This window comes from Peromyscus californicus, unplaced genomic scaffold (assembly GCF_007827085.1).
Source record: "Peromyscus californicus insignis strain IS unplaced genomic scaffold, ASM782708v3 Scaffold_10__1_contigs__length_136768540, whole genome shotgun sequence".
NCBI classification, from domain to species: domain Eukaryota; kingdom Metazoa; phylum Chordata; class Mammalia; order Rodentia; family Cricetidae; genus Peromyscus; species Peromyscus californicus.
The window spans coordinates 10,091,312-10,102,174 of NW_026294391.1; the positions used below are offsets into that span (position 1 = coordinate 10,091,312).

The following is a 10,863-nucleotide window of genomic DNA, read 5'->3' on the forward strand; positions in this document are numbered from 1 at the left end:
TGCCATTTCATTCTTTGCCATCCTTTTAAGATAACTTCTCAAGTCACTCAGTTTTCCAGGAGAAGAGACTAAAGCCCGAAGATGTCACTTAGAGAAGTTTTCTACTAAGGACTCACTCTGCCTCTCTTTTAATTGAGCACAGTAGAATTAGGAAAGAAGACAGCTAAGAGAGTGCTTGGTCAGGTCTCCAAGGTTCTTCAGCTCTTCACTACAGAAATACATTATGTGCGCAGTGCTTGAGGACTTCCTGATATTTGAATACCTGGGACAATTACCCCCTTTCAATTGAAGCCAAGCTCTTTAGAAGCAGTTCTATAACATGGTGACCTCTAGACGTCCTTATCTCCTCACCCCCACTCCACCCCCCACTCCGCCCTGTGTCTCACTAGCAAAGGACACGGCCAAGGCTTTTATCAGTGTTCACAGGACCAAGCTTATCTGCACATACATTGTCTAGTGCAGAGGTCAGCAAACTTGTTTTTTAAAAAGCTAGATAATAATATCCTGAATATTTTAGCTCTGCAGCCCATACAGTTTGTGCCATGACCACTCCATTTACAGTGGTAGGAAAAAGCAAACAATACACGAACAAACAAGCATGGCTATGTTTCAGTAAAACTTTATTTATAAGAGCAGGTCAGGAGCCAGATTTCACCATGTACTGTAGTTGGTTTATCCCTGGTCTATCTCTACTTATCACCAGCTGGAACTGTTTATCTGGCTCTTCCTTTGGGGCACCTGATTGATGGAAATGTCTTTGATCCCTTTGTGGGATGTCCTTTTTGTTTGTATAAGCTTGCATGGCCAGCTCATTAACAGTGACATCCATGGGAGGATTAGGACACAATGTTCCAGAAGACAATTAAGGTCAAGGAGTATCATGGCCCCATATATCAACTGACATTTCATTTTGTGTGCCAACAAATATACTGCTGCTCTTAATCATGCTTTGCCAAGGGCATTCTCTTAGAAGTCAAGCTTTTAGGGGACTAGAGCATTACAATTCTTCCAAAACTGACTGCATTATTGGTAGGAATTTCAGCAGTGACGTAAGTAGCTTCAGTTCCAGATGGTCACCATATGTCCTAGTATACATGTGCTAATAGCCTATGTTAGAGGTAGAAAATGTACCCACATTCACTCTCTGCTTCTTCTTTCTGTCTATGGTCTACCTTAGTGGCCCAGAGCCCCAGATTTCTAAGGTTTCTGAAAAACATTATTGAGACCAAGTCAGAGAATAGAAGAGAAGGTGTAGGAGAGAACAAGGAAACAGCATATGTTTTGGAGTCAGAGCTCAGCGACAGACTTTAGATTCCCTATGTGAATGATGATGCTGTTAGCTACCTAAAGGACAGTTGGGGGATGCTGAGGCATGAACAGTATAATGGTACTTTGCAAAGGGCATTTGAGTGTCACTATTTCCTCATCGGATGACGGGCCTACACTCTCCATTCTTCCAACTGACATTGTTCAAAATGTTTCCTAACTCTCACACGATGAAGTTGGGAAAAGGCCTCTGGCTGAGGCATGGCTACTCTCTGGCAAATAGTCTCAACACCAATGCTGACTCTACTTTCAATGAAGGCAAAGTGGAGCCTTGCTTACGTCCATAGCACTTTGCCAGATCTGTTGAATTGTCTTCAGAAACACTCTGTCATTTCTTCTCATGGCAGCCCTTTAAAGAAAGAACAGAATGGATAATTGCATCTATTTTTCACATAGGAAAACTGAGAGAAAAAGCCACCAAACAAACAATCAGAAATCATCCAGTGCTATACTACTGATTCTTTAGCTCTAGCCTAGGTATTCCAGGATATTACAGATATTTCCGTTCACTAAAACATAGAGCTGCAAGTATTTTTCCCCGTTCTACTTTACATTAGAAAGCACTTGGAACATAATTCAGAATACTACATCAGACCCTTCCTGTAGCATGGGTTACACTGCTTATTGTTGACATCATATCTAGCATGGCAGCTTTCTGTTACTACAATAAATCCCTGAAGGAAACAGAAAGGGTTATTTTGACTCACAGTTTTAAAATGTCCAGTCTGTGATCAATTTTCCTGTTGCTTTAAGGTCTGTAGCAAGGAAGCACTTGAAGCTGGGTGTGTGGCAGGAAAAATCTGCACATCTTAAGGAGGTCTGGAAGTGAATAAGAGAGAGGAAGATCAGGACCAAGTAGACCCCTTCTAAAGCACACTTCCAATGGCCTAAAAGCACTCAGCAGACCCTAGAGTTCTTACCACCTCTGACAAGTACCAGTCAAGGACCAAACCTTTAATCCATGAACCTTTAGGGGAACACAAGATTTAAATGATAGCATCCCTTTAACATGTGAACTTTGGGGGAAAGTTAAAATCCAAAAGTAGCACCTAGAAACTCAGTTTAACCCATAGGAGGCTAATGACGGTTTTGGGGGGTGGAAAAGAAGGCTAGTATTTTTGTTAACACTAAAATAGAGGCTTAGCTGATTCAGAGCTTGTCTCTTTTCTTCTTTTGAGCAGAGAAAATGGTAAAGAGCAAGGGCCTAGTTCAGTTCTGTGCTTTCCTAAGCATCTGGGTTTTTTATTCTAGACCTGAGAGAATATGTACTAGGTTACAGAAGGCAACTTGACAGTAGGCTTCCACTTCTCACAAATCTCTATGATGATGCAATGTCTTTCTACTTCACAGACTAAAGTTGCTCTATCCAGAACTAGAAAAACAACACGTCCTGTCTGCTGGCCAAACTAAGTATGGTGTGGTAAGGAGCCCACAGCTCTCCAGGAAGACTGTGGTTTGCACAGACCACCGATGTCTCATCAACTACCATGCACCAAGTACAGGCCAGTTCATGTTACATTTTAATCATGTAGGAGTGAGTCTCTTAGAACATCACTACAAGAGGGTATGGACACTAGGAACTAATCTACTGTCGATAGATGATAGACAGACAGATAGGACATAGATAGACAGACAGATAGGCAGGCAGACAGACAGACAGACAGACAGATAGATAGATAGATAGATAGATAGATATGTATAAAGATAGATAGATAGATAGATAGATAGATAGATAGATAGATAGATAGATAGATAGATAGGGATAGATAGATAGATAGATAGATAGATAGATAGATAGATAGATAGATACACAGATTATTTTACAAATACTACTATCTTATTTTTAAAATACTATTAAATATTCAATTTGGAGGGGAAAATAAGTTTACATGGCTTAAATGCAAACCATCATAAGGCACATAAAGAAAAAGACTCCTCCTCATCCCTTCCATGGTCTCCCTTCATAGTAGGTAGCATTCCATCTTATCTAAGATGTCATCAATTTTGAAAATCATCATTATTCTATATACCACCAAGAAAGAAAATAATATGGATAATTATCTTTCTATAGTTCCATACAATGGAAGATATCCCTACATCACATCTGTTAAAATGTGAAAAATGTATAGCATACAATCCTCCCCTAAATTCTTTAAACATATATAAATAAATATGAGTGTCAATTCTACTCCCTAAAACAGTAAAAAGAACATAAGTGTCCGTTGTTTCTTTCATTTTAAAGTATCTTTCCATATCAGTAGATGGAGATCTCTCTCATTTATTTTATATAGACTGAAAAGATATATTATAATTTATTTAGCCAGGCTTCTCTTGGATTATTCTCAATCTTATGCTATTTCTAATCCTGCTGCAATGAATAGCATCATGTGTACATTGTTTCATAGGAAGGCAACTATTTCTACAAACAAAATCCTAAAATTAAATATCTGGGCAAAATAAAATGAACACTTGTAATTTTGATGAATATTGACAAATTTTCTACCCTGAGGTGTCATACCAAATCCATACTCTCACAGTTAAGATGTAAGTGTGCCTATGTTTTCTACTTTCACCACTAGATAGTGAGCAGTTTTGTAAATCTGATAGGTAAAACAGATGACATATTGGCATATTTAGTTCACATTTCTCACGTTATGAGTACAGTTGAGCATCCTATTCAGAACCTTTAGAGTCATTTGTACTTTATCTATAAATTATTCTTTTATGGCCTTTGTCTATTTGTAAATTAGGTCATTGTTCCTTTATAGTGATTTGTGGTGGGAGTGGCAACTTTTCTTCTAGTTTATCATTTATTTACTTGTTGTTGTTTTACTTTATTAAGTGTACTTTTTATGCAAAAATGTCTACTCTGATTTTTATGTAGTTAAACTTACCAAGCCTTTCTTTTCTTGGTTCTGAACTTCAAGTCATACAAGTCATACTTAAAAAGGCCCACTTACTCCAAAGCAGTACAGGAAATTTCCCATGTTATTTTTAAGATTTCATCTTTTGGCATTTGAATTTTGGATCAAATTTTGATGTTTTTCAACTTTATGATATGATGGCTAGATTCATTTATGTTTTATCCAGATGGCTAACCAGTTGTCTCAACATACTTACTAATCAGTCCATAATTCCCCATGCTAGTTTGAGATGCTACCTTCAAAACCAAATTCCTATATTCTCTGCCCAAATTGTCGTTCACACATCATTTTCTCCCCCTTGCCTTTTAAAACCCCGAGTTTCCTCTCACGAGTTTCCTCTCATGCCTTTACCTGCTGCCTGAGATCCTGCTGCTGTGGTCCAAAGCAATAGTTCCCTTCTGAATACCCCTCCTACCTAAGTCAGCTTCCTGCTTGGAGTCTTTTCCTGTTCTAATCTGGCATCCATGTGTATGATGTGGATGTTTTCAAATCACCAGTCTGCTCATGTGGCTGTGTTATCTCTAAAACCGTCCTAAGACCTTTCCTTGTTCAAAAATGATGACTAACATATTTAACATGGCTACAGGGGCCTGCATGGTCTTGTCCGTGGAAAGCTGTCTACTCTCCTCTCACACTGTACTCACTCTTGCTTCCTCTGCTTCAGCCTCACAGGGTTCTTTCTGCTACAAAAAAAACATGGTTTGCATGCTCTTCTCTCTACTTTGAATATGCTGCCTTTTGTTTGTGTTTTAAACATATTCAGCTTTCAGATCTCAATTAAAGCACCACTTTATCATGGCTTCCAGTTTTTACTGTCTTGATGCTACATCCTTTCCTTTATGGTACTTATATCAATTTGTGATTATGTATTAATTTGTACTATTATTTGATTAATATCTGATTCCTATAAACACCAGGATCAGGGGCCAGGTAGTTTTGGTTTATCATTTTCTGTCAGTTTCTAGCAAGGTACAAATTAAGATGCCATAAAATATTGAGTTTTTAAAATCCATAGTTATTTCCACTAAAACATATTAAATTGTCATTGAAAATCTACTTTATTTATCACCGTCTTTGATAGTCCATATGCACACAGCAGAGCTCATCTGCTAAAAATGATGCTGGTAGCTTCCTTCTGCATGTGATCAACAGGCCTACTCATAAGCCAGAAACTCTAGTTGAATGTATTTTGTATCCATATGATTCCCAGAATAGGACATGTGCCTGGCCAACGATCTCCAAGGTTTTTGGTACTTTGATTTCAACACCAAGAGACTCAAAGTTCTCCCCAGTTTCAACTTCTCTTCCTTACTTATCACCTCCTTCTCAAAACTACCGTTTGGTATAGAGCCATAAAACTTCTAAGATATCAAACATACCATCTCGTGTGTGTACGTGTGTGTGTGTGTGTGTGTGTGTGTGTGTGTGTGTGTGTGTGTGTGTATGCATGTGTACCTGTGTGTATATGTAATTCATTTTGTGGTGTATTCACATGTGTGTATGGATATGTTCAACCATGCCCACACATGCAGAAACCAAAGGAAGTTGTTGAGTGTCACTGCCATGTATTAGTTACTTTTCTATTGCTGCGATAAAACACCATAACCAAGACAACTTATAAAAGGAAGAGTGTAATTGGTCTTACAGTTCAGAGGGTTAGAGTCCATGATGGTGGGGCCAGGGCATGGAGGTAGGCAGATTAGGTATGGCAGCTGAGAGCTCACACCTTGATCTACGAGTGGGAAGCAGACAGCAAACTCAAACTGCCTTGAGTATTTTGAAACCTCTAAGCCTGCTCCAGTGACATACTTCCTTCAGCAAGGCTTCACCTCCTAATCCTCCCCAAACAACCACCAACTGGAGCCCAAGCATTCAAACATACGAGCCTTCAGCAGCCATTCTCATTCAAACCACCAGATGCTGCCAATCTCTACCTTAGTCCTTTGAGACACAGTATCTCACTGAACTTGGAACTAGGCCTGCTGGCAGGAAGTTCAAATGATCCTCCTGTCTTTGCCTACCCCCAGCATTGGGGTTAGAGATGTATGTAGCCACTCTGGCTTTTTACATGGGTATTAGTAATGTGGATTCGGGTCCTCATGCTTACATGTCAGGCATTCTTCCAGCTCCAGGTGTACATCACTTCATAAACTATTAAGACCCTGGATGCTACCACTTGAAACAATAAACCCAAGGAAAAGCTATGTAGTTTATTTTGAGCACAGATTAAATTAGAATTTGGTGTGTCTGTCCAGTAGAATGTAGAAGTCATGACAGTGCATTACTTCCATTTTTTATTTAAATTTTTTTTATTCATTTTACATGCCAATCACAGATGCCCCTTTCATCCCTCCTCTCACTTCCCCTCAGCCTCCCCACACTGACCTACCCCCCATCGCCTCCTCCAACAGAGTAAATTCTCCTATGGGGGACAGCTAAGCCTGGTACATTCAGTTGACTAAGCCCCTCCCTTGTGAATCAAGGGTGAGCAGAGTGTCTGACCATAGGTAATGGGATCCAGAAAGCCAGCTCATGAACCAGGGATAGATCCTGATCACACTGCCAGGGGCCCCTCAAACAGACCAAGCTACACAACTGTCTCCCATATGCAGAGGGCCTAGTCTGGTCCCATGCAGGTTCCACAGCTGTTGGTCTAAAGTTCACGAGTTCCTACAAGCTTGGTTCAGTTGTCTCTGTAGATTTCCCCATCATGATCTTGGCCCCATTTGTTCATATAATCTCTGTTCCATCTTTTCAACTGGACTTCAGGAGCTCGGCCTGGTGTTTGGTTGTGGATCTCTGCATCTGCTTCCATCAGTTACTGGGTGAAGGCTTATGATGATAGTTGGGGCATTCACCAATCTGATTACCAGGGTAGGCCAATTCAGGCACCCTCTCCACTATTGCTAGTAGTCTAATCTGTGGTCATTCTTGTGGATTCCTGGGAATTTTCCTAGCACCAGGTTTCTCCCTAACCCCATAATGTCTCCTTCTATCAAGATATCTCTTATATTGCTCTCCCACTCCATCCCACCCCCAACTTGACCATCCTGTTCCCTCATGTCCTCATCCCCCATCCCCTCACTTCTATTGCTCCCCATCACCAGTTTATTCATGGAGATCTCCTCTGTTTCCCCTTCCCAAGGCTATCCATGTGTCTCTTGGGCATATACCCAAGGGATGCTCAATCATACCACAAGGACACTTGTTCAACTATGTTCATAGCAGCATTATTCATAATAGCCAGAACTTGGAAACAACCTAGATGCCCCTCAACCGAAGAATGGATAAAGAAAATGTGGTACATTTACACAATGGAGTATTACTCGGTCGTAAAAAAACAATGACATCATGAAATTTGCATGCAAATGGGTGGAACTAGAAAATATCACCCTGAGTGAGGTAACCCAGAGTCAGAAAAACAAATATGGTATGTACTCACTCATAAGTGGATACTAGATGTAAAGCAAAGGATAACCACAGCTCCAGAGAAGCTAGGAAACAAGGAGGATCCTAAGAGGCATTACTTCCATTTAAGGCATAAAAATTCTATCTTTGGTCTCTTGGACCTTAGCTAGCTGAGCCAGCTGCCATATTATGAGGACACTCAAACAGACCTGCAGAATGAAGTCCACATTATGAAAAACTTAGCCCAGGCCAATAGTGAGCACCAACTTGCCAACCTTGTGAATATATCAAATTGGATGACTATAACCACAGCTGACATGTAAGTGAAATCTCACGTGAGCATCGAAGTCACAAAACAAACACCAAACTGGGCCACTCCTTAATCCCCAGATTATAGAAACCATGAAAGATGCTCAGTAATAACCAGTGTCCCTCTAAGCCAGGAAGCTTTAGAGTCATTGGTTGTGTAAGCTTAAATATGCCAAAAGGTCCAAATCAGGGGCCTGGTAGGTAGACTGCATTTTGAATGTTCTGGTTACAAAACTCCCAGCCCTCTCTTCTTATGTCTTTCTCTCAAGTCCTGTGAAACATTCTACTTAGAAAGGACCTTAAGACCCTTCATCTGGACTTTCAGTATATTTTCTTGGTCTCTATACAGGCAATAGAGCATAGTGGTTAGTAACATCATTGGAACTGAAACTAGAGCCATATTGCTTCAGTTCAACTCCTGCTCTGCAATTTCCTACTTGTACACCTGTGGGCAGGTGCTCTGACCTCCTATATGTTAGCTTTTTCCTCTCTAGAACAGAAATAATCACAGCCCTTTCTTCATGAACTTGCTTCCAGCACTCAGCAGTAGGCTCGGCACATGAGAAGGACTTCAAAATAGTTATTATTACTCTCCTTATAGTTTTGATTATATTGTGTTGATGTCATTCCCTTTCCAGACCAAATTTCTCGATAGGAGCATTTTCACATCACCTACCACTGTCACTTCAGACCCCAGCACCTTCCAGAACATGGTAAGAAGACTAACATGTGTCTTTGGAGAGTTGCCTCTGAAGGTGCGTAGGCAATGTGGAGTTAAGCTGCTTGAGTCACAAGGAAACAGGGCGGATATTGTTTATAGTTCAAAGAAGGGATCAGTGGAAACAGAGGGCAGACCCAGGAATTGGAGCAGAAGGTAAAGCAGGTTGTTCTGATGGCCAGAGAGTGACGGTTCTGGCCAAGTCGTCTGGGTCATAGCACAAGAGCTTCCACTGCTTGCCTTTGAATGCAGGAGGTGCTACCTTTCCCACTCTGTGCTCAACGGTTGGACATGTCTAATCTAAAACACTTTTACTCACTCATAAAAATAACGTGCCATCTCATGCAAGTATCCTTAACTCAACCTTCATGTTCTCATCGGTAGACCAAGGCTAATAATTATCCCACTTAAGACTCAGGAACACTAAGGGTTAAACGTGATGAAACGTGTAAAGGGATGAGCGCTAGAAAGAGTCCAGTAAATGCTGGCCACTTGGCTTGCTGAAAAAGTCTCAGTGAATACAGTCTTTCATTTTCTGGTGTCCTGATGCCAGAGAATTTCAATGATTCTCAAGCTTTTCTGCCTCATTTGCAGAAAGAACGAAGGCACGCTCTTGCACATTTGTGCACACACACACACACACACACACACACACACACACACACACACACACACCCTTCCTTCTGGAAGAGGTTAACTATTGTGACCGGTACAATTAGCCCCTTTCCATCTGATAACAACCCCATCTAAGGAATTCACAACCGTTAATTAGAGACACCCGGCAATCTTGTGAGGGAGGAAAATTATCACTCAGACTCTACACGTGTCTCAACCAAGTTGCTCCGGAGTAACCTCAGTCACAGAGCCCAGGCCTGAACAAGGACAGAACAGGCTGGAGCCTGCCAGCCCCTGGCCCTTGCACACTGCCTTTTCCCTCTTCCAGGGCTCCAAGGAGCTGACTAGAGGCCCTGCAGTTGTAAGTTCATTATTAAATCATTTCTCACCGAAAGAAGAAAAGGACTCGAAGCTCCACACACAGTGGTTTTTAAAATGCTAGTCTCTCTTCAATAGAAATTGAATTCACTGATGTAGCCCAGGGAAAAGCGAACTCCTTTCGCCCCTCCAAATGATTCTTTCAGGCTAATATAGCAGTTAAACCTTCAGGTACATAATAGCATGCCGCTCTATTAGCTAAGGCGATTTTATTCTTCAGCTTGCAGCTTCTTGCCTGACAGTTGTCACCTAGACAACCATGTCTCCATGAAGTCAGGAGGAGACTGGGGGCGGCCTCTGCGGAGCCAGCCAGCCTGATACATCAAATCTTCTGGTGCGAAGGAACCATTCTTGGCTTTGCGATGTGGAACACACTAAATAATGCATTCAACTGTTGTCTATTCATCTTTTCCATAGCCACCACTGCAGGCCCCTCCTTGCCTGTGACCTTGAAACGCTCCCTCTGCTTCAGGCCTTCCCATTCTCCCCTTATCAGCAAATCTGGTTTGGTGTGACTGTGTGTGTATGCTTAACAACTTCTCAACCTTGCAGCTTCCTAGCTAGGCTATTTTATCCTGAAACAAAGAACCGCAAAGGCGGGAAGTTTTCTGTCCCAGTGTGTAAGGAGACTCTAGTCAGACAAGGTACGGCAGGCTCCGGCGACTTAGTGCCGTCTTCGTCTACTCCTACCTAGGAAGAGCTGAGCCCCTGGGTATGAAGAGACAACTCTCCTGACCAAAAAACCACAAGCACCATCAAGTCAGGGCACTCCAGGAACAAAGGAACAACGGAGCCATGACAGGACAAAAGGCCCGATGGTACAGGTTTCCTTTCAGCCTATGGACTGAGGCTGTTAATCAGCAACCGATCCCTCCCAGGATTACCACGAGAAAGTCTGGAGAGCCTCTGACAGCACCAGTGAGGTATAAAGTGGGTTCTTCACACCTGAGATATCACAGAGGTGGGGAAGGTTTGATGGCTAAGTGCATGACTTCATGACACCAGGGAATGTTGCAAACTCTGCAGACAAAGCAGTGTTCACGTGTCCACATGGAGTGTCTGTGTATTTTCCCAAGCTCTCTTCTGGCCTCTGGGAATAAAGAACTGAAGAAAGCCAGGAAGATCCTGACTTTCACAGTACTTACACAGAAGATACACATACGTTGTTAAGCATCATTTTACACC

The 10,863-nt window shown here is 41.7% G+C and overlaps 1 long non-coding RNA gene across 1 annotated transcript; it reads right to left on the minus strand.

The window, feature by feature from the left end:
* Positions 1 to 638: 638 nt before the first annotated feature.
* On the minus strand, positions 639 to 9,908 carry LOC128114349 (uncharacterized). The gene is made up of 3 exons (XR_008219749.1): positions 9,690 to 9,908; positions 2,034 to 2,145; positions 639 to 1,675 (listed from the first exon to the last, which is right to left on the minus strand). It is a non-coding gene; the product is annotated as an uncharacterized LOC128114349 (long non-coding RNA).
* Between the last annotated feature and the right edge of the window lie 955 nt (positions 9,909 to 10,863).